The sequence below is a fragment of the Panthera tigris genome, chromosome B2, assembly GCF_018350195.1.
Source record: "Panthera tigris isolate Pti1 chromosome B2, P.tigris_Pti1_mat1.1, whole genome shotgun sequence".
Lineage (NCBI taxonomy): Eukaryota > Metazoa > Chordata > Mammalia > Carnivora > Felidae > Panthera > Panthera tigris.
This window is the reverse complement of record NC_056664.1, coordinates 142,651,674-142,678,103: the sequence shown is the minus strand read 5'-3', so window position 1 is coordinate 142,678,103 and position 26,430 is coordinate 142,651,674. Positions and strand designations below refer to the sequence as shown.

General features: G+C 41.5%; 1 long non-coding RNA gene across 1 annotated transcript in view; it reads left to right on the top strand.

Moving 5' to 3' along the window:
- The window catches only part of LOC102960897, a 35,243-nt gene extending 10,671 nt beyond the window's left edge, over positions 1-24,572 (top strand). Inside the window, exons 2-3 of the long non-coding RNA XR_006217992.1 lie at positions 14,443-14,562; positions 24,347-24,572. This is a non-coding gene — a long non-coding RNA (uncharacterized LOC102960897). The remainder of the gene's footprint in view (positions 1-14,442; positions 14,563-24,346) is intronic.
- Positions 24,573-26,430: the final 1,858 nt, after the last annotated feature.

Below are 26,430 nucleotides of genomic sequence, written 5' to 3'. Positions count from 1 at the left end.
ATTTTTTTCTTCAAATTGCAGTATTAGGTCAGCTATGTTCCTAAGTAGCTCGTTGGTTTTCAGATAAGACTGTGAAAAATGTGACTTGTGTGACCTCCAAGGCCGTGTTCTTTGTGCTGACAGCCAGAAAGCTGGTCTACATCCACTTTCAGGTCAAAGCCAGGGCCCTTTTGGCAACAGAATATTAGGTTGATGAAAACTTACTTGGTTATCTGTACACCTTCCTCACGGCAGGGGGTGACTTCAGAGCACACACCATCAGCGGTTTTTACTGTCTTTGCACGATCGTTTGGTTAGTAGCGGTTGCCTCAACTAGACCATAAGCTCCATGAAGGCAAGGGTCATGGTGCTGTTCTAAAAATCAGCATTGCATCTCCAGCAGCCACTATGAAGCCCTGTATAATTATAAATATTGGTTTGATGAGTGAATACATTGGATCAGTGTGATAATTTCTATTTTTCTTTGCTGCCATAATGCTAGAGCCATACATGAAACCTGTGTTCTCAGAGCCACGGGCAATTATATTATTGGATAAAATCTATCTGTTTAAGAATATGTTGCAAGACTGAATTTTGTGCCAACAAGATGTGGGCCATGGGGCTCAGCTTTTGTCATAATGTAGCAATTGTCTGAAATGTTTCCTCTCTGCCAGTTTGTTGGTAAGTCACACAAGAAGATCTCAGGGGAATGGTAAGATTTGATACGAAAACCCATTTGTGTGTGTGTGTGTGTATGTAAATGAAAGGATTCGGGAGACTAAGTTAAGTGTTTTTTTTTTAAGTTAAATGATTCTTTAAGACATTTTTTTTTTAATGTTGATTTGTTTTTGAGTGAGAGAGAGCAAGCGAGCAAGTGAGCATGCTTGGGGAAAGGGCAGAGAGAAAGAGGGAGACACAGAATCCGGAGTAGGCTCCAGGCTCCGAGCTGTCGGCACAGAGCCCGATGCGGGGCTCGAACTCATGAACGGTGGGATCATGACCTGAGCTTCGTGAAGTCAGATGCTTAACTGACGAGCCACCCAGGGGCCTCAACTTTTACGTATTCATATATGTAGAAATACAAATCTATATAAAAATTTCTACCTCTATGGATCTTACACAACTATAAAACCAAATAAACACATCACTTAATGCAAACATAACTATGAAGCTGATATAATTCAAAGGAACCACATCAGCGAACCTACATCGTGCCTCCCCGTAAATACTGCCCTGCACCCTCTTCCTGTGTTTCCCTTGGCAGATTTGCACACCATTCCCTAAGGTGATGCAGTTCTCCTAACATTCTTCTTACTCAGAATATGGCAAGATATATATCTCTTCTGCCATCTGCATGCAATTCACCCTTTACCTTGACTGGGTTAAAAATGCTTCATTTATCTGTTAAAGTGGTATCACTCAGTGACTATGTAATTGATGAGCCTGCCGGCAGGGTGGAGTCCCCTTGTGTCCTTGGACATAAAGCAGACACTCCAATTGAGAAAGTGCTTACATTAAATTTTTTTTTGCATTACAACTGAAATGAAAACAATTAATAATTTACTAATTTGTGTAGAAAAAAATGAAGGGTGACCAATTATAGATCAGAAGACTATGGCTTAAAAACTTTAGACCAAGTAGTTACTTACTGCCTATTCATTGAGACCCAAATAATCAATTTGGTACTTTTTCTTTCTGTGTGTGTGTGTGTATTGGTGGGGAAGGTTGGGGGGTTGTGTATTTGTGTGTGTGGGAGACAGAGAGAGAGAGAGAAGGAGGGTGGGAGGGAGGGAGAGAAGTTATTATGTAAGTGTAATTGTTTACTTTAAGCTAGTCCTTAAATTTTGATGGGTACATAATTTCTTGTGGGGATGTCTGAGGACAATTAAGCAGTGTGCTTGCCTCTGGTTATTTTCAAGATTCTTAGCATTAAGTTGGAATTCTTAAGATGAAAGATACTGTATAGTTCTAGTAAATAAATACAAGAATTTGAGAATGCATGTCTTGGGCAAATGCCAAGACTATTGCTTTTTATTTTCCACTTAAGTAAGATATTTTAAAATTGCTTTTGGAGATGGTGTTCACCATTGTGTTATGTTTTAGACTATTCATTAGATAGTTTATCTAAACCTTACTGGTGTTTATTTGGATGATAATAAATGGCTTAATTATCTGTGTTTAGTTTTTTGTAATTGTCATGAGGCTGACTTCAGTTAAGATGTCAAGTTACTTTTTTTCTTTATACAAATGTTTTCTGGGGTGTTTTGTAAATTCTTCAAAAGTCCAGTATACTCTTTACTACTGCCGAAGAATGTATGTGCCTTAAATGTGAGTTTTTGAACTCTAACATCTGTGAACATTTGAAATGCATTTGTTTCAAAACCAAATTGTGACATTAATGTGGAATCATTGGCTTGAAAATGTAGGAGAGCTTCAGGGTTTTGGTGACCATATTAACAAAAAGTGTAGGGACCAGATTCAATTCCCAGTTTTACTTTCTAGTTCTATCAGAGAAGCAATTCTAGTGGTTTACAAATAAATACATTAGCTCTTAATTAGTGAAATATACGAATGTTAACATTCAGTGTTAAAATTTAACTGACTTCGATAAAGAACAAAGCTGTATTACAGTTAGACCATGGAATAAAAATGTTAATATGTAAAATTCTATTTCATAGTCTAAATCTGTGACTGTTTGGAGACACCCATTGTCATTTGATTATTTTCAGTTTGCCATCAGATGTTTGGCATTAGCCCTATGCTGGCCATAGCATAGCAGACTTAATAGACATATTTACTCATACAGAATGTTGGCCATTGTGATAGCTTCAGTGTCATGTTTGCTTACCACAACTTTTGCTCATTATTTTTATTGGGATCCTAATGGTTATTAGGATGGCATTTAAAACCCCATCCTAAAACTTTACACAAAAGCATTTACATTTTAATTCCAGATACCATTCAAGTAATTTTGGTAAAGTATCATTATTCATGACATAAAACACTAATTTTTTTCCTCTAAGATTATGCTAAGTAATCTATATTTGTGTGTTGCACACAACTCTTGTAGTTATGACATATTTATTGTATCTGTCGCTGTTTGATTCACTGACACATTGTAGAGTATGCAAATACAAAAATTCATTTTAGAAGTTTCTTTTTTTTAAGATTTCATTTTTTTTAAGTTTATTTATTTTGAGAGAGAGAGTAGGTTAAGGAAAGAGAGAGAGAGAGAGAGAGAGACAACTCCATGCAGGCTCCACACTATCAGTGCAGAGCCTGATGCAGGGATAAAACTCAAAAACTGTGAGATCGTGACCTGAGCTGAAATCAAGAGTCAGATGCTTAACCAACTGAGCCACCTAGGTGGCCCTCATGCTAGAAGTCCCAATTGGCATTTTATGTTTTTCAAGGTGTTTAGATAGATGTGTAGATAAACACACACACTCAGTTGAACATCTGGTGACAAGAGTGCGGAGCCATGAGTCTGATTGTTGGTCCAAGTTGAGGGTGGACCCAATAGGGTGTTTTAGTTGCAGAGAAAAAAGAATCCCGACTCATACTGGCTAACTGATGAGAACATTGGGTGACTCATGTAACAGGAGTCTGAAGATACGGTGGATTTCAGGGCTGGTTGATCCAGTGGCTCATGTGGTCTTCAAAGATCCAGGTTTTTTTTTGTTTGTTTGTTTTTTACTGTTATTTATTTTGAGAGGGAGAGTGTGTGAGTAGGGGAGGGGCAGAGAGCAAGGGAGAGAGAGAAATCCAAGCAGGCTCCACACTGTCGGCGCAAAGCCCGACACGGGGCTCCATCTCACGAACTGTGAGATCACGACCTGAGCCAAGATCAAGAGTCAGATGCTTAACTGACTGAACCCTGCAGGTGCCCCAAGGGTCTAGATATTTTCTGTCTGTCTATTCTGACATCTCAGTATCACCTTCACGTAAAGGCTCATTTTCTGAGTAGCTGTGGTTTGGTCACAGCTCAGTTGAGTGTTCCTGCCTGTCTATTCACATCCAGCAGGAGGGAGGTCTGGTGTCCTGTGTTCTCTGATGTGGGCCATGATGGATGGGGAGGGAAGAGAGAAAGGTAGGTGAGATATGAATGCTATTCCTTAGCAATAGGTACAGACCTGATCCAATAGCCAGGCTTTCTCTTCAAAGGGTGAGTTAAGGATTGAGCAGAGATAGTTGAAACCTAATCTCACGGGGCTGGGGTCAGAGCCAAGAATGCAGTCGTTGCAAGTTGGCGAGCCTGTGTGCTGGAGAGGAGTTTTGTCTCTAAAGGTGCTGGGCATAGGAAGTTTTATATCTCAGTTTCAGAATCCCGAGGATACCAAGAATAAGTGAGGAAACCGACTTGACGTGGAGCAGATGGGCTATCTCGCCAGAGCCCTTTTGATGTTGTTGCCTTTCTCTGGAGCGGGGTTTGGAGTGGGGCTTCGGGTCCTGATGGGGTTCATGTGGCTTCAGCTGTGGACATTAGGGAGCGGGCCACAGCATGACACCGTGCAGGAAATATGTGCTATATTCTGGCCCAAATATTCTGATTGAGTTAAGAGGCAAAGAAGAAATCCAGTGAATAGGAGAGACCGAATCAAATATAACATGCAGCAAGATGTTGAAATGAAGCTTTAAAAACCTCAGTTTCAGCAGGGGCTCCCAAAGCCAAAACAAAGCCCAGGTGCCCCATGTTTTGAAACGAAGGGCGCTTTGTGTGTGAGACTTGCAAAGGGAAGGGCCCCAGGTGAGTTGTGTGTTAGTGAACCACACGCCTCCAGCCTAGAATGGAATCGAGGCGCAAGAGGTGAGGAAAAGGGGGGTTTTTCTGCAGACAGCTGTCACAGCGCTGTGGTGTTTTTCTTTCTCTGCTGGGAAGGGTGGGGTGATGCCTTCTATCTCAAGCCAGGTAACAGAGGGGGTGTGTTGGTTTCCTGGGAGGCTGTAACACGATACCACAAAGTGCGTGGCTTAAAGTGATGGGTATTCATTGTCTCACAGCTCTGAAGCCTTCAAGTCTGAAATCAAGGTGTTGTTAGGGCCAGGCTCCCTCTGCAGCCTCTAAGGAAGGATCCTGTTCCGTCTCCTCCAGCTTCTGGTGGTGCCTGACAATCCCTGGCACTCCTTGTCTTGTGGCAGCGTTATGCCAATCTCTGCCTCTGTCATCACATCTTCTCCCTGTGTGTGTCCGTCTCTTCTTAGAAGGACACCAGTCAGATGGGTTTCAGAGCCCACTCTACTACAGTAGGACCTTGTGTTAACTTGATAAGATGCTATTTCCAGGTAGGGTCACATTCCCAGATCTCTGGGGTTAGGTCTCTGACTTCCTAAATGATTTTTTAAAATGTGCATACATTAAGTCTCAATTTTTGTGCTGTACGGTCTTTTGGGCTTTGACGAATGCACAGTGTCATGTAGAATAGTTTCACCACCCTAAAACCCCCCTGTGCTCCACCTTTTCATCCCCACTCCTCCGCCTGAACCCTTGATAACCACTAATCTCTTATTTATTTATTTATTATTTAAAAATGTTTATTTATTTTGAGAGAGAGACACACACACACACACACACACACACAGATTATGAGCATGGGAGGGGCAGAGAGAAGGAGACACAGAATCTGAAGCAGGCTCCAGGCTCTGAGCTGTCAGCATGGAGCCTGAAATGGGGATCAAACCCACAGACTGTGAGATCATGACCTGGCTGAAGCTGGATGCTTAACTGACTGAGCCCTCCAGGTGCCCCATGGTAACCACTAATCCTTTAAACGTGTCTACATATTTGCCTTTTCCAGAATGTCGTATAAATGGAATCACATGGTATATAGCCTTTCCAGAATGGTTTCTTTCAGTTTGCAATATGCATTTAAATTTCCTTTATGTCTTTCTGTGGCTTGATAGCTCATTTCTTTTCACTGCTGAGTAATATTTTATCGTATGGATGTGCCAAAGTTTGTGTGTCCATTTGCCTATTGAAGCACATCTTGGTTGCACAAAACTTCTATAATGTTCACTTGTAGGCTCTTATCTGGATACACGTTTTCAAATCAGCTGGGTAAATACCTAGGAGCGTAATTGTTGGATCCATTGGTAAGACTGTTTACCTTGTCAGAAACTGTCAGATTGTCTTCCAAAGTCAATGCACCGTTTTGCCCGCCCACCGACGTGAAAGAAAGTTTCTATTGCTCCACATCCTCACTAGCACTTGGTGGTGTCCGTGTGTTGGATTGTAACCATTTCTCCCCCAAATTTTATTTAAATTCTCTTTACTTAACATATAGTGTCCAATTGGTTTCAGTAGCAGAATTTGTCGCTTACATATAACAACCAGTGCACAACCCAACAGGTGCCCTCCTTAATCCTCATCATCCATGTAGCCCATGCACTGCCCACTTCCCCTCCTGCAACCCTCAGTTTGGTCTCTATAGTTAAGAGCCTCTTATATTTTGCTTCCATCTCTTTTTCCCCCTTCCCCTATATTCATCTGTTTTGTTTCTTAAATCCCACATATGAGTGAAATCATATGGTATTTGTCTTTCTCTGATTGACTTATTTCGCTTAACATAATACCTTCCAGCTCCATCCATGTCTTTGCAAATGGCAAGACTTCATTCTTTTTGATGGCTGATTGACTCTGGTATATATACACACCACATCTTCCTTATCCATTCATTCATTGATGGAAATTTGGGCTGTTTCCATAACTTGGCTATTGCGGATAGTGCTGCCATAAATATTGGGGTGCATGTGCCTCTTTGAATCAGTATTTTTGTATCCTTTGAGTAAATGCCTAGTGGTGAATGACAGGGTCATATGGTAGTTCCATTTTTAGCTTTTTGAGGAGACCACACTGTTTCCCAGGGTAGCTGCTCCAGTTTTCATTCCCACCAACATTGTAAGACAGTTTTCCTTTCTCCACATCCTCGCCAACATCTGTTGTTTCTTGTGTTGTTAATTTTAGCCATTCTGACAGGTGTGAGGTGGTATCTCACTGTAGTTTTGATTTGTATTTACCTGATGATGAGTGGTGTTGAGCATCTTTTTATGTGTTTGTTGGCCATCTGGATGTCTTCTTTGGAAAAATGTTTATTCATGTCTTCTGCCTATTTCTTCACTGGATTATTTGTTTTTTGGGTGTTGAGTTTGCTGAGTTCTTTACAGATTTTGGATGTTAACTCTCTTTCAGATATGTTATTTGCAAATATCTTCTATTCCATAGGCTGCCTTTTAGTTTTGTTGACTGTTTCCTTTACTGTGTAGAAGCTTTTTATCTTGATGAAATCCCAACGGTTCATTTTTGCTTTTGTTTCCTTTGCCTCTGGAGATGTGTCTAGTAAGAAGTTGCTATGGCTGAGGTCAAAAAGGTTGCTGCCTGTGTTCTCCTCTAAGATTGTGATGGTTTCCTGTCTCAAATTTAGGTCTTTCACCCATTTTGAATTTATTTTTGTGTATCGTGTAAGAAAGTGGTCCCGTTTCATTCTTCTGAATGTTGCTGTCCAGTTTTCCCAATACTATTTGTTGAAGAGACTGTCTTTTTTCCATTGGCTATTCTTTCTTGCTTTGTCAAAGATGAGTTGACCATATAGCTGTGGATCTATTTCTGAATTTTCTATTCTGTTCCATTGATCTGTGTGTCTGTTTTTGTCCCAGTACTATACTGTCTTGAAGACTACAGCTTTATGATATAACTTGAAGTTCAGAATTGTGATGCCTCCCATTTTGTTTTTCTTTTTCAGCATTGCTTTAGCTACTTGTGATCTTTTGTGATTCCATACAAATTTTAGGATTGTTAGTTCTAGCTCTGTGAAAAATCCTGGGGTGTTGTTTTGATAGGGATTGCTTTAAATGTGTAGATTGCTTTGGGTAGTATCGACATTTTGACAAGATTTGTTCTTCCAATCTATGAGCATGGAATGTTTTTCCATTTCTCTGTGTCATCTTCATTTTCTTTCATAAGTATTTTATAGATTTTAGGGCACAGATCTTTTACCTCTTTGGTTAGGTTTACTCCTAGGTATCTTACGGTTTGTTGGTGCAGTTGTTAATGGGATCAATTCCTTGATTTCTCTTTCTGCTGCTTCATTATTGGTGTATAGAAATGCAACAGATATCTTTACATTGATTTGGTATCCCGTGACTTTGTTGAATTCATGTATCAGTTCTAGGAATTTTTGGTGGAGACTTTCAGGTTTTCTATACAGAGTATCATGTCATCTGCAAATAGTGAAAGTTTGACTTCTTCCTTGCTGATTTGGATGCCTTTTATTTCTTGTTGTTGTCTGATTCCTGAGGCTAGGACTTGCAATACTACGTTAAATAACAATGGTGAGAATGGACATCCCTGTCTTGTTCCTGACTGTAGAGTAAAAGCTCTCAGTTTTCCCCGATTGAGAGTATTAGCTGTGGGTCTCTTGTAGGTGGCCTTTATGATGTTGAAATATGTTCCCTCTATCCTTACTTTGTGGAGGGTTTTTATCAAGAATGGATGCAGTATTTTGTCAAAGGCTTTTTCTGCATCTGTTGAGAGGATTATGTGGTTCTTACCCTTTCTTTTATTAATGTGGTGCATCAGAGGGTGCCTGGGTGGCTCAGTCATTTAAGTGTCTGACTCTTGATATTGGCTCAGGTTGTGACCTCATAGTCATGAAATCAAGCCCTTGCTTGTGATTCTCTCTCTTTCTCTGGCCCTCCCCTGCCTGAAGGTGCTCTCTCTCTCTCAAAATAAATAAACAAACATTTATTAATATGGTGTATCGTATTTATTGACTTGCAAATATTTAATCACTCCTGCAGCCCAGGAATAAGTCCCACTTAATTGTGGTGAATAATTCTTTTAATACACTGTTGGCTTTGATTTGCTAGTACCTTGTTGAGAATTTTTGTGTGTGTTTTCATCACGTATATTGGCCTGTGATTCTCCTTTTTAGTGAGGTCTTTGGTTTTGGTATTGAGGTAATACTGACCTCATGGAATGAATTTAGAAGTCATCCTTCAATTTCTATTTTTTGGAATACTTTGAGAAGAATAGATACTAACTCTTCTTTATTTTATTAATTAATTAATTAATTGATTATGATACTAACTCTTCTTTAAATGTCTGGTAGGGGTGCCTGGGTCAGTTAAGTGTCCAACTTTGGCTCAGATCATGATTTCAGTTTGTGGGTTCGAGCCCCGTGTTGGGCTCTAGCTCAGAGCCTAGAGCCTGCTTCAGATTCAGTGTTCCCTATCTCTCTGCCCCTCCCCTGCTCATGCTCAGTCTCTCTCTCTCTCAAAAACAAACATTAAAAACCATTTATAAAAAATAAATAAATGTCTGCTAGAATTCCCCTGGGAAGTCATCTGGCCCTGGACTTTTGTTTATTGAGAGACTTTTGATTACTGATACAATTTCTTTGCCAGATACGGGTCTGTTCAAATTTTCTGTTTCTTCCTGTTTCAGTTTTGGTAGTTTGTATGTGTTGAGGAATTTATCCATATCTTCCAGTTTGCCCAGTTTGCTGGTGTATAATGTTTCATAATATTCTCTTATAATTGTTTGTATTTTTGCGGTGTTATCTAATTTCCAATTTTTTTCTTGTGGTTGACTTCAAGTTTCATAGTGTTGTGGTCTGAAAATATGCACCATATGAGCTCAGTCTTTTTGTACTGGTTGAGGCCTAATTTGTGTCCCAGTATGTGATCTATTCTGGAGAATGTTCTGTGTGCAGTCAAAAAGAATGTGTATTCTGCTGCTTTAGGATGAAATGTTCCTTGTTGATTTTCTGTCTAGATGATCTGTCCATTGTTGTAAGTGGGGTGTTAAAGTTCCCTACTATTAATTGTACTATTATTGATGAGTTTATGTTTGTTTCTAACTGATTTATATATTTAGGTGCTTTTAAGTTGGGGGTATAAACATTTACAATTGTTAGGTCTTCTCGTTGTATAGACCCCTTATGATATAGTGTCTCTCTTCATCTCTTGTTATAGTCTTTGTTTTAAAATTTAGTTTGTCTAATATAAGTATGGCTACTCTGGCTTTCTTTTGACATCCATTACCATGATAGATAGAGTCCCCTCACTTTCCATTTGCAGGTATCTTTAGGTCTAAAATGAGTCTTTTATTGGCATGATATAGAGGGGTCTTTTTTTTTTTAATCCATTCTGATGCCCTATGTCTTTTTTTTTTAATTTATTTATTTTGACAGAAAGAGGGAGAGACAGACAGACAGACACTAGGGAAGGGGCAGAGGGAGAGAGAGGGAGAGAGAGGGAGAGAGAGGGAGAATTCCAAGCAGACTCTGTGCTGTTAGTGTGGAGCCTGATGTGGGGCTTGAACCCACATGCTATGAAATCATGATCTGAGCTGAAATCAAGAGTCTGATGCTCAACTGACTGAGCCACCCATGTGCCCCTGATACTGTATGTCTTTTGATTAGAGCATTTAGTCCATTTACATTCAGAGTGATTATTGAACGATATGAATTTAGTGCCATTGTGTTACCTGTAAAGTTGGTGTTTCTGATGATGTTCCCTGTTCCTTTCTAGTCTTTGTGGGAAAGAAATTTTAATATTTTTTGCAGGGCTGAACTTCTCTAGTTTTTGTTTGTCTGGGAGATTCTTTATCTCTCCTTCTATTCTGAATGATAGCCTTGCTGGATAAAGTATTCTTGGCTGCATACTTTTTGCATTCAGCACGTTGAATATATCATGCCATCTCCTTCTGGGCCTGCCAAGTTCTTGTGGAGAGATCTGAAAACCTGATTTCTCTTCCCTTGTAGATTAAGGGCATTTTTCCCCTTGCTTGTTTCAGGATTCTTTCCTTGTCTGTGTATTTTGTAAATTTTACTATGATATGTGTTGGTGTTGGCTGGCTTTTGTTGATTTTGTTGGGAGTTATGCCTCTTGGATTTTGATATTTGTTTCCTTCCCTAGATTAGGGAAGTTTTCAGCTATAATTTGTTCAAGTAAATCTTCTGCCCCCTTTGCTCTCTTTTGTTCTTCTGGGACTCCTATGATATGAATGTTTTTATGCTTTATGGAATTGCTGAGTTCCCTAAGCCTATATTTGTGTTGTAAAGCTTTTCTTTCCCTTTTCACTTCAGCTTCATTATTTTCCCTCATTTTATCGTCTATATCACTGATTTATTCCTTGACATTGTCCATCCTTGTTGTCATTATATCCAGTTGGTTTTGCATCTTGGTTATAGCATTTTTAAAAAAAATTTCAGCCTGACTAGTTTTTCATTCTTTTATCTCTGCAGTAAGGGATCCTCTAGTGTCTTCTATGGTTTTTCAAGCCCAGCTAGTATCCTTATGATTGCTGCTTTAAATTCTGGTTCAGGCATATTACTTTTATCTGTTTTGATTAAATCCCTTGCCATGACCTTTTCTTATTCTTTCTTTTGGGGTAAATTACTCTGTTTTGTCATTTTGTCTAGGTCACTGTTTATGTGTGTGTGTGTGTGTGTGTGTGTGTGTGTGTGTGTTTGTGTGTGTGTGTGTGTGTGTTAGGAAAGGCTGTTATCCTTTCTCTTCCTGAGAATATGGCTATATTAAGAAGAGGTCCTATACTGTCCAGGGCCTGGAGCTTCAGAAAGTGTTTCAGAGTGTGCAGCCTGCTGTGGTGTCTTGGCTGCTCTTTCCCTTAGGTCAGTCCTCTGCAGAGTTTCTCCTGGCCTGCAGTGGGGAGTGTTTGTATCTTGTCCAGTGTGTGGTGAGTTTTAACTAGGTGTATTTTGGTATGTTTGTTAAAAGAGTCTAGATCTGGGGTGCCTGGGTGTCTTAGTAGGTTGAGCGTCTGACTTTGGCTCAGGTCATGATCTCACGGCTCGTGAGTTTGAGCCCCATGTCAGGCTCTGTGCTGACACTTCAGCTCCTGGAGCCTGCTTTGGATTCTGTGTCTCTTCTTTCTGCCCCTCCTCCACTCATGTTCTGTCTCTCTCTCCTTCAAAAATAAATAAACATTAAAAAAATAAAAAACAAAGAGGCTAGATCCTATCCCCCTAGAGTTAAAGCTTTGCGCCACTCTATGATCAGTAGACTTGGTGCCTGTGAGGCGTTTGTGTTGGTCTTCTGAGGGAGGGCCTGCTGTGCTGATTCTCAGGCTGAGTTTCCCTACTAAAGATGCACCTGCAGAGTGTAGAGGGGTGGGGCTTGGTGTAAGCAGCTCAAACCTCCACTAGGGGTGCTATGCTGCTCACTGAGGTCTATGAGCACTGATGGGCAGGGGTTGTGAGCAGAAATGGTCTACTCTCTTGTCTCCTAAGCAGGGAGTTCACACTGGCTACTGTTTAGGAAACCCTCACAGAAGAGTGAACGATCTCTCCCCTCTTGTGTCCCCAGCTTCTGTCAGATCCCTGCCATCACTCGGTCTGTGTCCGAGCTGTATGCCTCCGAGGCAGCGTAGTACTCCTGTGTTTTATCCCAGATGTGTGGCTGTGTTTCAAAACTCCAAATTTTAGGGACCTGGCATGGCGAGGACCCACACTGATCCTCTGGGGGAAGGTCTCCCCACGCTGTGGCTGGTGCCAGTTAGTCCCAGAAAAACCATCACACAGTCCCCGGGGAGTTTATGGTAAAGTGAGGCAAAAGGTCAGCACCAAGGTTTTCTGCCCTCAGCAGGTGTCTCTATTCCTATACTAATGAACGGGGCAGCACGTTGACACTCACCAGCTCTTTTGTTCCCAGAGAGGCCATGCCACCTCTCCCAAATGCACTCCAAGAAGGGGGAACTGCTCTCCTAGTGCGACCCAGAGGATCCTCAAACCACTCTGTCTGCTCCTGGGCCCCTGTCCTCCTTTTCCACGGGATCACTGGTGTGGCCACCAGGCTCCACATGGTGGTGGTGCATACTTCTAAAACTTCAGGCTTTGGGCTCCACTGCCTGTAAAACTTTGTGGTAATCAGTTGCTCTCATTTTCCCAGTCAATGGTTTTGGGAGAAGTGTTTCTCTTGTGCAGTCCCCTGCGTGCTGCTTTCTCTCTGTTCTCTCTCTCTGTCTCCCTTTTGTCTCCAAGATCAAACGTCCCTCCCCTCTGCAGCATCCATGATTCTTTTCTTCCAGAATTATGTCTCCACAGCTCCTATCTTCTACAATGTGGCTTCTTTTCTCCCTCTAGTTCTGCAGTTTGTCCTTTCAGCATTCAGATTGATTTCTTGGGGGCTGGGAATGATTTGATATTTATCTAGCTGTGTTTGAGGGATGATGCAAGGTTAGGGTCCTCCCACTGCTCCACCATTTTAACTCTGGATTTTGATCATTTTAATTAGTGTGTGGTGGCATCTCATTATTGTACTGTTTTAATACCAGTGATCTTGAGCATCTTTTCATATCCCATCATTGCATCAGGAATGGAAAACATCAGTGCAGACAGAATGAATTCCTCTGACCTGAATATGTCAATTTTTCTTTTACTAGAATATGCTCATCTGCAGTGTTCCATCTGTATATTTACTTCAGTGAAGTGTCTGTTCAGATCTTTTGCATGTTTTTCAGTTGGATTTTTTTTTTCTTACTGTGAGTTTTAAAAGTTATTTGTAGGGGCGGCTGGATGGCTCAGTCATATGAGTGTTTGACTCTTGATTGTGGCTCAGGTCATGATCTCACAGTTTGTGGGATCGAGCCCCGTGTGAGGTTGTGGGCTGACAGCATGGAGCCTGGTTGGGATTCTCTCTCTCCCTCTCTCTCTCCTCTTCCCCCACTTGCACTCTCTCAAAATAAATAATCTAAAAAATTTTTTTTTAAAAAGTTCTTTATACATGTTTGGTTCAACTTCTTTATCAGATATGTGTTTTGCAAATATTTTCTCCCAGCCTGTGGCTTGTCTTCTCACTCTTTTAACATTGTCTTTCCTAGAGCAGACATTTTCAAATTTTAATGAGTCTGACTTATTAATTTTTATTTTATGGATGGTGCTTTTGGTATTATACCCAAAGAGTCATTGCCAAATCAAAGGTCACATACATTCCATTCTATATTTTCTTCTAGAAGTTTTGCATTTTACCTTTAGGTCTAGGGTCTATTCTGAGTTAATTTTTGTGAAGAATTTAAATTTAAATAATCATTTGTTACATATATCCATTTTGTACCACAGTGTGACTAATTTGGGTTAATCTGTGATCTTTTTGTCCATTACTCAGATCACTCAAGACTTTATTGCATGCATGTGTTTTGTTGTTACCAGTGTTCACTCTCAAGTGGTTGCCTTTTCCTTCTCGACTGACTTCGAACTATGTTCTTTCTCACTATCTTAGCTGGGGTAGATGTTCTTTCAGCATGGTTGCACTTCTTATATTAAAATCAATTCCCTTAGTCAATATCTCATTTGTTGGAATCCTATAGTGATAACTCCAGAATTGGAGAATTGTTGTGAAGGGTTTATATGCTTTGAGCTTGACATACCCAGGTAAAATAAAAATGACCACACTCAGGTCAGAGGTAAGTTATTCTGTCTGCATTGAAATTTTTCTCTCCTGATACAGTGTTCTGTCCAGCTCCCTTCTTAACCTGGGAATCTGCATCCACCTGGCCCCTGTCTGTTGGCCGACTCCCATCACAGATTCTTGGAAGTCCTGTGTCCAATGAGGAAAATGCAGAAAACTGTAAGTCAGAAGTTCATGAACTCACTATCTAGTTATTCTTGCTGCTGGTTCTGTTCCAGTCTTGAGGTTGGATTGTCCTGCATGGTCGCTGCTTAGATACTAGATGTTTTAAATTCAACTTAGACCCTTGGCTAGAGTAGTCATGTCTTCCCTTTAAAATTCTTGGTGGGTTCATCTTTCACTTTCAAACCTGAATATGCCTTTGTGACTTCCAGAAGTAATTAAAATTAGATAGTGTGCTTATGCCTAGAACCTCAGCCTTCATCCTTCCCATGAGTCTGTGTGGATTCCGGTTCTAGTTCTCCTGTTCAGCCCATCCTGCTCCACCTGAACTTGATGGGCCATCTCTTTCCCTCCTTCTCTCTCTGTCTCTCCCCCCACCTCTCCCCACCCACTGCTAGACCCTCCTTAACTCCTGCCGTCTCCCATGTGGGCACAGCCTGAAGTATCCTTTCTCTCTGGGAGCCACACACATATTTTCTATATCCATACAAGAGCACACACTGACTTGACACTCCCTCTCTCAGCCTCTTCTCTGCCTTCCTCACTCACCCTGCTCTCCATGCCCTCTGCTTGCCCTCTAGCAACTGAACTCTGGCACAGTTTCCCAAGCCTGTCGATAATGCTCCATCTGTCCTCCTGGTCTTTGCACAAATGTCCCTCCGAGTCTCCAGACCAGGTCATGTTTGCTCCCAAAGGACTGGCCAAACATCAGCTCTTTCTGGGAGTCACTGTGCTCCTCACCCTTCACGTCCTGCACTTCAGGGTTGCTTCTTGTTCATCCAACTCACAGAGCCCTCTCCTTATGTTAATTTATTGATTAACTGAACCAATATATAAAGAAGCGAATACATTTGCTGCTGGATCAATTTGCCAGCTTAGAGACAAAGGAGGTTTTTGCTTTACCAAATATTCAAATATTATGAAATTCCCTTGTGGGCTGAATCTCTCTCCTACACACAGGAAGCAGCACATGGAAAGAAAAGGAAACCGGGTGAAGAGTAGAGGTTAGCGAGGGTACCGAGAACGTGAGCAGAGGGCAGGGGGTGAGGGTCGGTGCCCTGTCCAGGGCAGCCTGGAGGGGAGTGAGCTTGGGACTGGTGTGAGAAACAGGTCATTTCAGTGTTGTTGACGAGCTGGTTCTACCCTCCCTGGGCAGGTAGATTCCTCTGGTGACAGAGGATAGACTCTACTGCAGTCACAGCTAATATATACATTTTCAGTGGGGGTGGGGGTGGGGGTGTGACAGGGAGAGGATATCACAAATACTTGTTCTTGGGAGGCAAAAAAGCCTTAGATATTGCAATGGTCTATGGCCCTCCAAACGGCCTCAGTCCACGAAGAGATGTATAGTATATCTGTGGTATTAAAACTTTATGCAAGGGGGCGATTAGGAACAAAATGCCTAAAATGGCTTCTGGGGAGAAGGATGGTGATGATAAGAAGGTTGGGAAAAACTGGGCTGACACATGGCCTTAAAGCCAAGGAAGGGGTTCTGGCCAGACATACCCTGGAAAATGGTGAAGTTCCTGCATGTCCCAAAGGTGCCCAGTCGAGGGGTGAGCAGGGCTGAGGCCAGCTACTCTGTGGTGCAGTGCTGAGCCTTGTCCACCCACAGGGGGCTCATACATTTGTACATGGCAACCTCTGTGCTCCTGGAGGCCCTCGATCTGGCAGTCCTGCCTGCTCATGCTTGAGCCTGACATGACAATGTTGGAAGGTTCAGACTAAAATAAGAGTTGAAGTTATGGGTAGGTCACCTGGGCAGAGATTTGATCGTAGAGAGCACTGCACCATCACTAGGGTGAAGCGGGAATGCAGGTCATTTTAAGGACAGGCGTGTCCTTCTACAACGAGACATGTTGGTTCTGCTCCCCAAGTGGAAAGTGCCCTGGAGCAAGGTGGTGTGGGAGTGGAGCACGAAGCCCAGAAACACCGGCCATCCCCGTACTTTTGTGACGTGGGGGTGCTCTAGAGGCTCTAGAGGTTATCAGCTGAAAGTCAAGGCTAGCAGAAATGCTGATGCACTTGTTCTGTTACCAGGAACCGGTTATACTATCCTAAGTCAGAACCCTTTTGTTTGCCTTTTGGAATCCTCTAATCCTGAAAGTCCCAAAGGAAAACCAGAGAGAGAAAAAGAACTGCAGAAAAGTGGGAAAATTGCCAATTTATTTTTCCCCCAAAACGTTGACTCTGGGTTGGCCTGTGGCAATGCATTAGTAGTGAGTCTGTTTATATATATACACTTTCACTGATACAAAATCAATACATAAGTGTGAAACAAACATTTAAAGGCAATCTGTTTGGCAGTGCTGAGTGCCCGGGGATGGTTGTGATTTTGTGTCATACGTTACAGGATGGTGAAGGCGTCGGCATCCCTCTCCTTGAAATAGGGGGCTGTCTGGGGTGGTTGGGGGCCGTGACAGGGCACGGGTGAGGTCAGGGCTGTGGGCTCTGCTTCATCCCACACCCACATCAAGCCACACCAAGGGCTATCCGGTGACATGTGTGGGTACACTGGCCCGGGCCCACCTCGCTGACTAGGAAACATCTCCAACTCTCGGCTGTCCTGAGGATGGGTCGTTCTCATTTTCACATGAGACCGGCATGCTCCGTGCCACAGACTGATGGAGCTTCTTTGCTATTTTCTACAAATGGAAGAGTTGGATTGTTTCTTTTCTTGGGGGAAAGCTGTTCAGTTCTGTGGGTGAGGAGGAAGGCCGTCTCCCCTAGTTTCACCCGACCAGGTGTGCTGCCAGGCCTGTCGTTAACATCTTGAGCTTAGTCTCACTACCATCTGACAGGGCCGAGCAGCATGGTGGCCACAGTGACAAACACGGAGAGGGCAGGCCTGGACACGCGGGCCAGAGCGTGGCAGGAAGAGAGGCACGCATGGCGTCCAGGTTCCAAAGAGGCAACGGGGATGAGCAAGTAGCAGCTTTGGGAACAATGACAGAGTGGGTTTGCATTTCATCCTCTCCTGTGTGACCCCATCCTGGCCCTGTCTCCTTCCTTAGCACAGCGACGTAACCAGTCGCCCGTAGTTTGGAGCCTGGGCAGAAAGTCTAGATCTCCCAGGGAATGCAGATGGTGCAGACTCACTGGACTGTCATCACTCCCCGCTCCCCAATACGATTTCTGGGTCCTAAGATAAAACCATTTTCAATTCTATTAGATAGTGAGTGCCAGCTTGCTCTCCAAAGCAATCGTCTCCTACTCTGCATACATTCATCTTAATTTTTTGCTAGTTTTACGGGTAAAAAGTGCTGTCTCTAACTTGATTTGGACTCTTCTGATCACCAGTGGGATTGAGCACTTTTTTTTTCTTTCTCCCAATTAATTTATTGGCTGTTTGGATTCCTTTCTCTGAGAACCGCATGGGCCTTGCCTTTGCGTGTTTTGGGGGGGTGTTGTTTTCTTAGATTTGTAAGTTTTTAAAAAGTATCGTATTTGGAAATTAATCCTTAGTTCGTTCTATGTAGGGCAAAGACTTTCTCCAGTCCGTGACTTCTCTCTTAATTCTGTTTGTGGCATCTCCTGAAAAACTGAAGTTTTAATTTGACAGAGTCAGACATTCTCCTTTCTCGTTCATGCTTTCTGTGTCACGTTTAGGAGAACCTTACTACCGTGAAGTCATAAATATATTCTTATACTTTTTCCTAATAATTTTAAGACATTTTGCTTCTTTCCACATTTGGGTCTTTGATCAATCTGATGTTGATTTTGGAGGTATGCATCACATTTAACTTTTTTTTTTATTGAAGTATAATTAACATACGGTGTGATATTAGTGTCAGGTATATAATACAGTGATTCAACAATTCTATGCATGACTCAGTTCTTATCACAGTAAGTGTACTAATTTAACTTTTTAATATTGATAGTCAACTGCTCTAAGACTCTTTACTGGGTGGTTCATCAGTTCTCCACTGGTTGATATTGCTATCCTGTCATCCACCAAATTTCCAGATATAAACAGATCAATTTCTGGGCTCTTTTTCTGATTCATTGAACCTTATATCAATTCTTGCACCAACCGTAAACTTCTTAGAACAGTTCTATTGAGGTAGAATTAACATACAAGACACTGCATGTATTTAGTTTTTCATTTCATAGTTCTCTCTATTTATAGGTTCTAGCTTCCTTTTTTTTTGCATTGATTTAGTATTTCTTTCTTTATTTCCTTGTTTATTTGAGTATAGTGAACACATAACGTTACGTTAGTTTCAGGTGCGTGGCATAGTGGTTCAACAAGTTTATACGTGATGCTGTGCTCACCATCTGTCACTTTACATTGCTATTACAATGCCATTGGCTATATCACCCATGCTGTGTCTTTTATTCCTGTGACTTTTTCATTCCATAACTGGAAGCCTGTATCTTCCACTCCCCTTCACCCACTGTGCCCATCCCCCACCCTCTCTCTTTTGGCAACCATCGGTTTGTTCTCTGTAGCTACAGGTTCTAGCTTCTCGACCTGAAATTTATTTCATTAATTCTTGCATTTTTTAAAAATATGCTTCCTGTTTTAGCTGTATCCAATAAATGTTGATATGTAGTTCTTCTGTCGCTTGTTCTAAGTATTTTGGAACTTTCATGTGTTTTTCCTTAACCTTAACCCATGAATTTTTACAGAAATCTGCCTTTTAATTTCCAAGGATATTTTTAATTTTTTCAATGAAAAAATGTACTATTTCCAATTGTATTGCACTGTGATCACAGATCCTGGTTTTCATGATACGAATATTTTGGAGTGTGTTGAGAATTGCTTTGTTTTCATAAAAGATTGTAAATTATCTGTTTACTGGGATGAAGATCAAGCTGCTTGATTGCATTGCTTTAATCCCTTGTGCTCTTATTATACTTGATGTAACAGTTTCTGATGGCTATGTGTTAAAAAAAACCCCTCATTATAATGGTGGATTTGTCAATTTCTCCTTTTTTTTAAAGTTTATTTTGAGAGAGAGAGTGCACACGAGTGGGGGAGGGGTAGAGAGTCAGAGAGAGAATCCCAAGCAGGCTCCATGAGCGGGCTTGAACTCACGAACCATGAGATCATGATCTGAGCCGAAACCAAGAGTTGGATGCTTAACTAACTGAACCACCCGGGCACCCCTGTCAACTTCTCCTTTTAATTCTGATAATTTTGGTTTTTTTTTTAAACACATAGCCATCAGAAACTGTTACATTAGGTATAATAAGAGCACAAAAGCACAAACATATATTTGAAGGGAATTTTGTTAGGTAAAGCAAATTAATGATTTTTACATCTTACTGGTTGTTTATCCCTTTTATTATTGAGTAATCTCTGCCTTTCTCTTCATTCATATTTTTTTCTTTAATTTTATTTGACCAAATTAATATTGCTAAACTGGCAATATTCAACTTTTCAATGCCAAACTTTCAAGTGAAAGACTAGATAGTCAAAACATAAAGAAATAAATCTGAGAGTTTATCTTTTAATTGGTGAGTCAAATACATTTATATTTATTATAGTTACTCTATATTTGGACTTCTTTCTATCATTTCATTTTATATCCACCATGTTTCTCTTTGGTTCTCATTTTTTCTTTACCACATTCTGTTGAAGTAGAGATGTTTTTTCTTTTTTTCCTTTCTTCTCTCTCTCTCTTTTAACATTTTCTGTCTTGTTCCTTTACTGATCTGGAAATTATTTATTTGGTTTCTATTTACATATATATATTTTTTTCTAATTTTAATATTTCTAACAATATCTAAAGCTAATAAATGTCTCTTTCCTACCCTTGAAAAGACAGTGACCTTAGAATGCTTTGAATTCTCTTTAAATTCACTTTAAATTCTCCTGTTTTGGAATAGAGATAGATAGGAATTTGATGGTAATTAAACATGAACAAAAACAAGGTGAAATTTTACTCTTACGTGTGAGAGCCGAGGAAGAAATGTTATGGGCTTAGCACTGTTAACTGTGTGACACAGAGTGAGTTACTTAATCCTGTGATTCCATTTCTTCATCTGTAAATAGTTTTAATACCTACTTGTTAGGGTGTTGGGGATTTGATGAGTTGGTGAATGTAATATACTTAGAACAGTGCCTGGAATATAATAAGTGCTGTTTACAAGTTTGCTAATTGTTACCAGACGTTACCTGGATGTCAAGTGGTAAGAATACCTGAAATAAAAATCTACTGAGGATCCAAATGATATGGCCAATAGCAATATTTTAATATGTAAAAGAGGAATGAAAAATGTATCACCTATCTTGACAAGTAGAAGAAAACATCTGAAAGCAATCAAAGGAGAGTTAATACAGAACAATTAAGTGTATTAACTGTGAACAATAGTCCAATCAAATGTGCCCTTAGGAAAACTGGCTTTGGGCAGGAGGTTCCTGGAGAGAAAAGGAGGGATGGTGAGTAAGAAGGGCAGTGGTGAATAGAAGAGGCTCCATGGGTAAATCAATGTGTTCTTATGGAACATGAGTCAACAATATGATCTAAATAGTGTAAAAGGCAAAACCACATTTGGGTGTGGTAACAAACCCAGGCTGAATAGTGGGACATACTTCATTATTCCATGTCCTTTGGCTCTTGCTGGGCCCTCGGCAGACTTTTTTTTTTTTTTTTTTTTTTTTTTTTTTTTTTTTTACCGTTTCTGAAAATCACATGTTGCAGAATGTGGAGAGGAGGGCAGGGATCCTGATCTGGAGTTTGGAGAGCAAGAGGGAGAGGGAAAGCTTATGATAAGCACCAGCTTGATGCTGACAGTGCCTTGTGGCTTGTGCTTGGAAGAGAGAGGCTTCGATTATTCTGGTTAGTCAAGAAGAGTGGGGTCAGAAATCGCAGTGTGATGCTGCCAGCGGGGGCAACAGACGCTGAACGAGGGAGTAACCTAACCACAGAACGGATCCGTCAGTGGGACAGGCGACCACCAGGGTCTAGGAATGATGCCAGGAACATGATGGGCTCAGACAACTGCCTTTCAGGCTGACTTTGGCGTAAACACGAGCTCCAAGCTGCCCTGAGAAAACACGGTGGTCAGCTGAGCCCGGCGAGTGTGCCTGTCCTCTGGAATTCTCCGGGTACAGACTCGGCCAGTCTCCGCACCCAGGACTGCACGAGGAGCACAAAACCTTGTCTGTGATTAAAACCACACTCAGGAGTGGCTCATTCAGGCACCCCGGGCCTGCCTTATGCTGACTGATGGTGATAATTCTATTTCCCATGATTTCTCGAGTGTGCTTTTCATCTGTATTCATTCTATAGCTTTCATGAGAAAGCCATAAAGGGGTCCTTTCCACTACCATTGACACACGTGATCTTCACCAACTGGGAGGAAACAGGAAAAGGTAGTGCGGGGCCAGAAAAGAAATTGATGTTGATCTGTGAAAGGGGCTTGTCACACTGGCCAGTGTCTGTCCTGCAGTCAGATGGAATGCCACTTCTCTGAGTTGCCTTCCCGGACCTCTCTCACTGGAGTAGACTCTTCCCCCACCCACCCTTCAGGTGACACCTTTGTTGGGTAGACCCGCAGTGATCTATTTGCTTACTTATTCATTGTCTGCCTCCCTCATTTCATGTAAGATCCTCTGAGCTGGGTGCTGGTCCTGTGTTTTTAACAGCCATGTCACCCAATACTTAGAAGTGTGTCTTTCATGTAATAATGATAATTACTATTTTTGGACCAACAAGAGGCAGCTCTGTAAGGTTGGATTGTTTTGAATGGCTAGCCACTTGCATCCTTTTAGGAAACATGTCTCTCTGAATCTCTGTGAAGTAAGGGTACAGGTAGGAAAGGTCAAGGGTAAACATGGATAGGATTATTACTTAGGACGTTCTAGTTTTGGCAGGTTCATCAGAATGCCTAGAAAAGCCTGGATTTTTGCTTTGAGTGGCCAAAGATGTACCTACAAGAGCAGGAACATCTGATGGGATAAAAAGTTGATTGGAGCAAAAAGCTGAAGTTAGAGACACAAATGTTCTCTCTCACCTTCTTTCATAGGTGATCAGATGCCAGTTTGCCTGGGACAGTCCTGGCTTATACCTGCTGTCCTGGCACAATTGTGATAGTGCTCCTTTACAACCTCAGAGGTTTCCTGATTTGGGTGATAAGTCATATGGCCATGTTGTCTGTAAGATTCAGTCCACCCCTTCCAACACCCAGTCAGCCTGGGGCCACAGTGTATGTTGAACTGCAGATGGTATGTGCTAGAAGGGATAGGAACTTGTGATTTTGGAGTTCATAAATTATGGAGGAGAATCACACATATTTCTTGACACTCATAATATGATTCTCTTAAGATTCTGCCAGTCAAATGCTCTTTGTGCTTTTAAGTTTTCATGACTTCAGAACATTTGGGGCCATAGCTACAGGGGTGATAGGTCTTGGTGTCGTTATAGTCAGGCAACGCATGCTACATGGTCTTAAGACAACATGGCTGGGTCACAATGTCTTCCCAGGATAAAACTTCCTCAATTTTGGGGGCACCTGGGTGGCTCAGTCAGCTAAGTGTCTGATTCTTGATTTTGGCTCAGGTCACGATCATACCGTTCATGGGTTTGAGCCCCCTGCTTGGGATTCTCTCTCTCTCTCGCGCGCGCGCTCTCTCTCTCTCTCTCTCTCAATAAATAAATAAACTTAAAAAAAACCCCACAAAAAAACCCAATAAAAACATACATAAAACTTAGTCAATTTATTTACAGCTCTGAACTCTTTAGAACCCAGGAAAGCCTGTTCTTAGGGAGCCCTTCGGGGAACAGGGAGATAGGTCCTCATAATTGTGCCTCCCTTTAATCTTAATCCAAGCTTCTAAACACCTATCCCTTTCATCTTGAAGAGGAGTCTTTTCCCAGGAGGCTTTTGATCCTTCAAGCAAAGAGACACCTGAAAGAATGCTCAGCCCATGCCCAGATATGTCAGAATACCCGGGTCCACAGATGGGACACCAATAAAGTCTGCTAACACAAGCAGCTGTCTGACATATTCGGCCACTTTTAAGTGGTTGATCATTAATGTATGCACTTAAAGGTTGGGGAAGGTCACTGAGTGGTTCCAACAGAAGAACATATCACCCCATTACACCAAAGTGGTAAGAAGATTAATTTCCCAAACCAGAGTAGGTGATGTGGCCAAGAGGAGAGGGCCACATGCTTGCTAGATCTGAATGCCCTGATTACTTCTTCTGGGATATTATGTTAAAAGTGCGGGTTTAGTCGGTGAAAATCGGAGACACAGATCATCTGAAGCAACGCATCAGTGATTCAGGCACAGGGGCTGGACGAAATGCTGCCCTAATGCACTTTGTCCGTTGCAATTTGTCTGTGAATTGCATTAAGAGAAACGACACTGAATATAACACATGATGCCACTTCATGTGTGGTGTATTGTAATGTAATATCAATAAGTTACTTGCCATGTTAATTTGCCTGTGTATCCAGACCTTAGGGTGACCTGACAGCTCAAGATAGCAGATGCTCTGATTTTTCTACTTTCCATGGTCTTTATCACCATTGTTTAAAATGTTTGCATAGAAATCTATTGGGTTGGTATCCCATAATTTAAATATTCTTCTACTTTTGTATGTTTAGATTGTTTTGGGTTTTTTTCTATCGCAAATACTATAGAAGCTGGAAGTATGCATGCATGTTTTCCCATGTTTTAGATTAGTTACTTAAGATGAGTATTTGCAAAGAGGGGAAAGATTAAAGACAGCAGGAAGCAGAGGGTCTGAAGAGCAGTGACTTGGCTAAGACATCTCTTTGTCCGTACAGCATTTCTCATGCTCTTATGTCATCTGTCTACACAGGTTGGTGAAGAACTTGACAATCTGATGATTGATTACTTTGTGGACCTTGAATGGAAACACTGCACCCCTATTATATCAGGGGGAGGAAGTGAAGTGAGGAAAAACCTCTTGTCTAGATACAATATTGCTTTTTGTACAACACAGTATGAAATACATGTATTTTTGAAACTTTAAAAAAATGTTTATTTATTTTTGAGAGAGAGAGAGAGAGAGAACGAGCAAGCAAGCACGAGCCAGGGAGGGGCATAGAGAGACGGGGACAGAGGATCCATGCTGACAGCAGCAAGCCTGATGTGGGGCTTGAACTCATGAAGCAGGAGATTGTGACCTGAGCTGAAGTCGGATGCTTAACAAACTGGGCCATCCAGGCGCCCTGAAATATTTGCATTTCTATGTTACTTGTCTTGTTTCAAGCTTGTATTTTTTTCTTTCCTTTGCATTCTCTCAAAGCAGGTTGATGGCCCATGGGAGAAATTATTTCCTTGGGCAAACAGATAGAAGACACTTGTACAAAAGGCAAAGAACACATCTTTCAGATGCCCTCCCTTGTTCTGTTGAATGGCTTCAAAGAAGAGTTTACTGGGAGACCTGGGTGGATCAGTCGGTTCAAAGTCTGACTTCAGTCCAAGTCATGATCTCATGGTTCATGGGTTCCGGGCCCCACGTTGGGCTCTGTGCTGACGGCTCAGAACCTGGAGCCTGGATTCTGTGTCTACCTCTTTCTGCCCCTCGCCTGCTCATGCTCTGTCTCTCTCAAAAGTAAATAAAAGTAAAAAAAGAGAAGAGTTTACTGTTTTTATTTTCTTTATTAGGAATTAAAATAGGAGACTTTTGATGAGGTCTTGTTTTAAAGAAGCTATTTTCTTTGAGAAAAAAAGTGCTTCCCCTTTTGATGCTTGAGATTGATGTGATGAAATTTAGGAAAAACTTATATGACAGTTGTTTGTGTTTCTTCTGGGTGATTTGTTTAGAGTTATGTGTACATCTAAGATGCTTTAAAGTCTTTATAACAGATTTCTCACTTTCACATGGGAGATATAACAGCAGAATTATGGAATCTTGTAGCCTCTGGTTGCTGGAATTGTCCACCTTTGTAGAAGCGTTAGAAAATGCTGAGAGTGATTTCATGGGGGTTATTTTGTTGTTGTTGTTGTTGTTTACTTATTTATCTTTGAGAGAAAGAGGATGGGGCAGGGGGTGGGGAGACAGAATCCCAAGGAGGCTCTGTGATACCAGTGCAGAACCCGACATGGGGTTCAAAACCGTGAGCTGTGAGATCATGACCTGAGCCCAAATTAAGTTGGATTGCTTAACCGACTGAGCCACCCAGGTGCCCTGATTTCATGGAGTTTTAAAGTAGGGTGCCCAGGAATGCTGGGTAAGGTCAGAGCGAACCCAAAGAGAGTGCCTACTGTGTGCCAGGCACACAGTACAGCTGTGTGCTGTACAACTGTCCGCCCATTTAATTCTCAACCCTAGGGGGTAGGAACCATCATGTCCCCCTGTTTCACTCAGCATCAGTAGAAGAATTTGGACAAATGGACCAATAAACTTGATTTTCTAGCTAAATGCTTGATCCACTGCATTGTCCTTGGGGCCATGAAGCTGTTCCCCACTTCCAGAAGGTGACCACTTTGTTGAGGCTTCTCTAGGGTCAGAAGTGGCTGCTGATTGCCACTCCCAAAGAGGTGCATTCTAAGAACAGAAGAAAATCATTGCCAAGGAGAATGGTTATTGGGCCTGGTTTTAGCAATTTGCAAAGTCCAATAAAAAATAAATCCCAAAGCAGTCATATGTTTCAAATCTGAATGTTAACAGCTGTGCTCTTATTTCTTTGCTGACTATAACTACAATGCTAGGCCTTTTCTCTGTGTTTAGAAAAAGCTCTGCCTTCACCTTAATGTTCTGGCCATACCAGCCAACTGTCCTTTCCAAATTTACCCCCAATTCCTTATTTCCTTCTTTAGATATTTATTTCTTTTTAAGGAGAGATCTCTACAGGGCTAAGGTTTTAAAACAGCAAATTGTGCTAAATTCTTAATCCTCCTCTAACATCTGTTTATGTTTTTGGAATATATATATAT